The sequence below is a fragment of the Arachis stenosperma genome, chromosome 1 (genome assembly GCF_014773155.1).
Source record: "Arachis stenosperma cultivar V10309 chromosome 1, arast.V10309.gnm1.PFL2, whole genome shotgun sequence".
Classification (NCBI taxonomy): Eukaryota; Viridiplantae; Streptophyta; class Magnoliopsida; order Fabales; family Fabaceae; genus Arachis; species Arachis stenosperma.
The window spans coordinates 98,738,565-98,745,913 of record NC_080377.1 but is presented as its reverse complement, the minus strand read 5'-3'; the positions used below and the strand labels follow the sequence as shown (position 1 = coordinate 98,745,913).

Here is a 7,349-nt window from a genome sequence, read left to right as displayed (position 1 = left end):
CCTTGAGAGACGACCCGAGGTTTCAATACTTCGGTTATAACTTTTATTGGGTTTTGTTACTTGTGACAACCAAAACTTTTATACGAAAGGATTCTCTGTTGGTTTAAAAACTATACTTACAATGTGATTATTCTGATGAAATTCTAGACCACACGAGAATTCTGTTCGTCAAAATGGCGTCGTGGCCGGGGAATTGCAAACGTGTGCCTTATTATTGGTTATTGTAAATATTTTCTTTTGCTGTTTATTTGTTTTTATTTTTATTTTTGTTTCTAATTTTTATTAGCTACTATGAGTTCTCACCCCTTTGGTTTTAAATTTGGTTCCAATGTTGTTGCAAGGAATGGAAGCTATAATAGGAACATGCATCAAGGTCGAAACAATCAAAGATGGAAGGAGCCACGAGGATCTGATCAACCCTTTCGGCAACAACACTTTCTAAAGTACCATGGACAACAACCATTCTACGATGCATACCAAGACAATAGTTATGGTGGACCCCTTCGTGACAAATTACCTCCATCCAATTACTATAGTCAAGAGCCATTCCGAGGTGCGTACCAAGATGATAGATATGGTGGACCCCTTTGTAGTTACCAACAAGCCCCGCCATATGCTTATGAACCACCTTCCCAACATAACTCTGAACCACCATACTCACAAGCCAACTACAACTATTCACCTCCTTATGACCCGAACCCGTATTCGCCCCAATTCCAACCCAACTACTTGGTGCACGAAATTGCAATCACACTTTTGCAATCCCGCACAACTAACTAGCAAGTGCACTGGGTCGTCCAAGTAATACCTTACGTGAGTAAGGGTCGATCCCACGGAGATTGTCAGCTTGAAGCAAGCTATGGTTATCTTGTAACTCTTAGTCAAGATATCAATAATTATCAGGTTTGATTGTAAAAAGCAAAAGAACATGAAATAAGTACTTGTTTTGCAGTAATGGGGAACAGGTTGAGGTTTTGGAGATGCTCTATCTTCTGAACCTTTGCTTTCCTACTGTCTTCTTCTTCAAGCACGCAAGGCTCCTTCCATGGCAAGCTGTATGTAGGGTTTCACTGTTGTCAATGGCTACCTCCCATCCTCTCAGTGAAAATGTTCAACGCGCTCTGTCATAGCACGGCTAATCATCTGTCGGTTCTCAATCAGGATGGAATAGAATCCAGTGATTCTTTTGCGTCTGTCACTAACGCCCAGTCCTCAGGAGTTTGAAGCTCGTCACAGTCATTCAATCCTTGAATCCTACTCAGAATACCACAGACAAGGTTTAGACCTTCCGGATTCTCTTGAATGCCGCCATCAATTCTAGCTTATACCACGAAGATTCTGATTAAGGAATCCAAGAAATATCTACTCAATCTAAGGTAGAACGGAGGTGGTTGTCAGGCACATGTTCATAGTTGAGAATGATGATGAGTGTCACGGATCATCACAGTCATCAGGTTTAGGAACAAGTGATATCTTAGAATGGAAGCAAGCATGATTGAATGAAAAACAGTAGTAATTGCATTAATCCATCAAGACACAGCAGAGCTCCTCACCCCCAACCATGGGGTTTAGAGACTCATGTCGTAGAAGATACAATGAGAAAAGTGTAAAGTGTCATGAGGTACAGATACAATGTCAAAAGATCCTATTAATAGTGAACTAGTAACCTAGGGTATACAGAAATGAGTAAATGACGTAAAAATCCACTTCTGGGGTCCACTTGGTGTGTGCTTGGGCCGAGCATTGAAGCTTTTATGTGTAGAGACTTTTTCTAGAGTTAAACGCCAGCTTTTATGCCAGTTTGGGCGTTTAACTCCAATTTTTATGCCAGTTCCAGCGTTAAACGCTGGGAATTCTGAAGCTAATTTGCAACGCCAATTTGGGCCATCAAATCTCGGGCAAAGTATGAACTATTATACATTGCTGGAAAGCCCAGGATGTCTACTTTCCAACGCCGTTGAGAGCACACCAATTGGGCTTCTGTAGCTCCAGAAAATCCACTTCGAATGCAGGGAGGTCAGAATCCAACAGCATCTGCAGTCCTTTTCAGCCTCTGAATCAGATTTTTGCTCAGGACCCTCAATTTCAGCCAGAAAATACCTGAAATCACAGAAAAACACACAAACTCATAGTAAAGTCCAGAAAAGTGAATTTTAACTAAAAACTAATAAAAATATAATAAAAACTAACTAAAATATACTAAAAACATACTAAAAACAATGCCAAAAAGCGTATAAATTATCCGCTCATCACAACACCAAACTTAAATTGTTGCTTGTCCCCAAGCAACTGAAAATCAAAATAGAATAAAATGAAGAGAACATACTATAGACTCCAAAATATCAAAGAAACTTAGCTCCAATTAGATGAGCGGGACTATTAGCTTTTTGCTTCTGAACAGTTTTGGCATCTCACTTCATCCTTTGAAGTTTAGAATGATTGGCATCTATAGGAACTCAGAACTCAGATAGTGTTATTGATTCTCCTAGTGAAGTATGATGATTCTTGAACATAGCTACTTTATGAGTCTTGGCTCTGGCCCAAAGCACTCTGTCTTCCAGTATTACCACCGGATACATACATGCCACAGACACATAACTGGGTGAACCTTTTTAGATTGTGACTCAGCTTTGCTAGAGTCCCCAATTAGAGGTGTCCAGGGTTCTTAAGCACACTCTTTTTGCCTTGGATCACTTTTTATTTCTACCCTTGCCTTTTGGTTTAAAGGGTAATTGGCTTTTTCTGCTTGCTTTTTCTTCTTCTCTTTTTTTTCTTTTTTTTTTCTTTTTTTTTTTTTGCTTTTTCTTGCCTCAAGAATCAATTTGATGATTTTTTTTAGATCCTCAATAACATTTCTCCTTTTCCATCATTCTTTCAAGAGCCAACAAATTTAACATTCTTTAAATAATAAATTCAAAAGACATATGCACTGTTCAAGCATTCATTCAGAAAACAAAAAGTATTGTCACCACATCAAACTAATTCAACTAGTTTCAGAGATAAATTCGAAATCCTGTACTTCTTGTTCTTTTGTAATAAAACATTTTTCATTTAAGAAAGGTGATGGATTCATAGGACATTCATAGCTTTAAGGCATAGACACTAAGATACTAATGATCATGTAATAAGACATAGACATTGATGAGCGGATAATTTATACGCTTTTTGGCATTGTTTTTAGGTAGTTTTTAGAAAGTTTAAGCTACTTTTAGGGATGTTTTCATTAGTTTTTATGTTAAATTCACATTTCTGGACTTTACTATGAGTTTGTGTGTTTTTCTGTGATTTCAGGTAATTTCTGGCTGAAATTGAGGGACTTGAGCAAAACTTTGAAAAAAGGCTGACAAAAGGACTGCTGATGCTGTTGGAATCTGACCTCCCTGCACTCGAAATGAATTTTCTGGAGCTATAGAACTCCAAATGGTGCGCTCTCAACGGCGTTGGAAAGTAGACATCCAGAGCTTTCCAGCAATATATAATAGTCCATACTTTATTCGGAAATTGACGACGTAACTTGGCATTGAACGCCAAATACATGCTGCTGTCTGGAGTTAAACGCTAGAAAAACGTCATGATCCGGAGTTGAACGCCCAAAACACGTCATAACTCGGAGTTCAACTCCAAGAGAAGCCTCAGCTCGTGGATTGATCAAGCTCAGCCCAAGCATACACCAAGTGGGCCCCGGAAGTGGATTTATGCATCAATTACTTACTCATGTAAACCCTAGGAGCTAGTTTATTATAAATAGAACTTTTTACTATCATATTATCATCCTGGATTGTAATTAGAATCCTGTGATCACCTTCATGGGGGCTGGCCATTCGGCCATACCTGAACCTTTTACTTATGTATTTTCAACGGTGGAGTTTCTGCACACCATAGATTAAGGGTGTGGAGCTCTGCTGTACCTCAAGTTTCAATACAATTACTATTACTTTTCATTCAATTCTCTCTTATTCTTATTCCAAGATATACGTTGCACAACACTTTGATGAATGTGATGATCCGTGACACTCATCATCATTCTCACCTATGAACGCGCGTGATTGACAACCACTTCCGTTCTACCTTAGGCCGGGCGCATATCTCTTAGATTCTCCAACAGAATCTTCGTGGTATAAGCTAGATAGATGGCGGCATTCATGAGGATCCAGAAAGTCTAACCTTGTCTGTGGTATTCTGAGTAGGATCCTGGGAATCCGGAAAGTCTAACCTTGTCTGTGGTATTCCGAGTAGGATTCCGGTATTGAATGACTGTGACGAGCTTCAAACTCCTGAAGGCTGGGCGTGATGACAAACGCAAAAGAATCAATGGATTCTATTCCAACCTGATTGAGAACCAACAGATGATTAGCCGTGCTGTGACAGAGCATTTGGACCATTTTCACTGAGAGGATGGGATGTAGCTATCAACCAAGGGTGATGCCTCCAGACGATTAGCCGTGCAGTGATAGCGCATAGGACCATTTTCCCGAGAGGATTAAAAGTAGCCATTGATGATAGTGATGCCCTACATACAGCTTGCCATGGAAAGGAGTAAGAAGGATTGAAGGAAGAGCGAGTAGTGAAGTAGAGTTTCAAGAGGAACACAGCATCTCCATACACCTATCTGAAATTCCCACTATTGATTTACATAAGTATTTCTATCCCTTTTTATTTTCTATTTTATTATATATTTTCGAAACCATAAACCAATTTAATCTGCCTAACTGAGATTTACAAGGTGACCATAGCTTGCTTCATACCAACAATCTCTGTGGGATCGACCCTTACTCACGTAAGGTTTATTACTTGGACGACCCAGTACACTTGCTGGCTAGTTGAACGGAGTTGTGAATTCAAATAGAGACAATTATTAAATTTCATACAAGTACAAAGACAATAGATCACAATTTCGTCCACCAAGTTTTTGGCGCCATTGCCGGGGATTGTTCGAGTATGGACAACTGATGGTTCATCTTGTTGCTCAAATTAGGTAATTTTCTTTCCAAAAATCTTTTTCAAAATTTTTCTTTTATTTTTCGTTTTTCTAAACTTTATTTTCGAAAAAATTAATAAAAATCCAAAAAAAATTAGAAAATCATAAAAATCAAAAATATTTTGTGTTCTTGTTTGAGTCTTGAGTCAATTTTTAAGTTTGGTGTCAATTGCATGCTTTAAAATTTTTCTTGCATTTTTCGAAAAAAACTTCATGCATTCATAGTGTTCTTCATGATCTTCAAGTTGTTCTTGATAAGTCCTCTTGTTTGATCTTGATGTTTTCTTGTTTTGTGTTGTTTGTTGTTTTTCATATGCATTTTTTGTTTGTTAGAGTCCATGCATTAAAGATTTCTAAGTTTGGTGTCTTGCATGTTTTCTTTGCATCAAAAATTTTTCAAAATTATGTTCTTGATGTTCATCATGATCTTCAAAGTGTTCTTGGTGTTCATCTTGACATTCATAGCATTCTTGCATGCATTCATTGTTTTGATCTAAAAATTTCATGCATTGAGTGATCTTGTTGTTTTTCTCTCTCATAATTAAAAATTCAAAAATCAAAAAATATCTTTTCCTTATTTCCCACCAAATTTTCGAAATTTTGGGATTGACTTGGTCAAAAATTTTCAAAATTAAGTGTTTCTTACAAGTCAAGTCAAATATTCAATTTTAAAAATCTTACCTTTTCAAAATCTTTTTCAAAAATCTTATCTTTTCCATTTTTTTCCTTATTTTCGAAAATTCAAAAAAAATATTATTTTTTTTTAAATCTTTTTCTTATCTTTATATCATTTTTTCAAAAATTAGCTAACAATTAATGTGATTGGTTCAAAAATTTGAAGTTTGTTACTTTCTTGTTAAGAAAGGTTTAATCTTTAAATTCTAGAATCTTATCTTGTAGTTTCTTGTTAGTTAAGTCATTTTAAAAAAAAATTAAATCTTTTTCAAAATATCTTTTTTTTTTCAAAATTTTTATCTTATCTTTTTATCTTATCCTTTTCAAAATTTTATCTTTTTCAAAATTTGATTTCAAAATATCTTATCTAACTTCTTATCTTCTTATCTTTTTAAAATTTAATTTCAATATCTTTTTCAATCAACTAACTATCTTTTTGTTTGTTTCTTATCTTTTTCAAAACCACCTAACTACTTCTCTCTCTTCTATTTTCGAAAATATCTCTCTCTCTTTTTCAAAAATTCTTTTTAATTAACTAAATGTTTCATATTTTGATTTTAATTACATTTTATCTCTAAATTTCGAAAATTACTAATCCCTTTTTCAAAAATTATTTTCGAAACATCTCCTTCTCTTTTCTTCTTCTATTTAATTATTTAATTACTAACACTTCTCTTCACCTCTCTTCATCTAAAAATCCGAATTCTTCTTCATTCTTCTACCCCTTTCTTCTTCTACTAACATAAAGGAATCTCTATACTGTGACATAGAGGATTCCTCTTTCTCTTCTTGTTTTCTTCTCTTTCATATGAGCAGGAACAGGGATAAAGGCACTCTTGTTGAAATTGATCCAGAACCTGAAAGGACTTTGAAGAAAAAATTAAAAGAAGCTAAATTACAACAATCCAGAAACAACCTTTCAGAAATTTTCGAACAAGAGAAGGAGATGGCAGCCGAAAATAATAATAATGCAAGGAGAATGCTTGGTGACTTCACAAAGCCAACGTCCAAGTTTGATGGAAGAAGCATCTCCATTCCTGCCATTGGAGCCAACAACTTTGAGCTGAAACCTCAGGTAGTTGCCTTAATGCAACAAAACTGCAAGTTTTATGGACTTCCATCTGAAGATCCTTATCAGTTTTTAACTGAGTTCTTGCAGATCTGTGAGACTGTAAAGACGAATGGAGTTGATCCTGAAGTCTACAGACTCATGCTTTTCCCTTTTGCTGTAAGAGACAGAGCTAGAATATGGTTGGATTCACAACCCAAGGATAGCCTGGACTCATGGGATAAGCTGGTCACTGCCTTCTTGGATAAATTCTTTCCTCCTCAAAAGCTGAGTAAGCTGAGAGTGGATATTCAAACCTTCAAACAAAAAGATGGTGAATCCCTCTATGAAGCTTGGGAAAGATACAAGCAGCTGACCAAAAGATGTCCATCTGACATGTTTTTAGAATGGACCATATTAGATATATTCTATTATGGTCTCTCTGAATTTTCGAAAATGTCATTGGACCATTCTGCAGGTGGATCTATTCACCTAAAGAAAACGCCTGAAGAGGCTTAAGAACTCATTGATATGGTTGCAAACAACCAATTCATGTACACTTCTGAGAGGAATTCCGTGAATAATGGGATACCTCAAAAGAAAGGAGTTCTTGAAATTGATGCACTGAATGCCATATTGGCTCAGAAC

At 36.2% G+C, this 7,349-nt stretch overlaps 1 non-coding gene across 1 annotated transcript; it reads right to left on the bottom strand.

Moving 5' to 3' along the window:
- Positions 1 to 6,995: 6,995 nt before the first annotated feature.
- Positions 6,996 to 7,099, bottom strand: LOC130948795 (small nucleolar RNA R71). Its single transcript, XR_009073269.1, has one exon. It is a non-coding gene; the product is annotated as a small nucleolar RNA R71 (small nucleolar RNA).
- Positions 7,100 to 7,349: the final 250 nt, after the last annotated feature.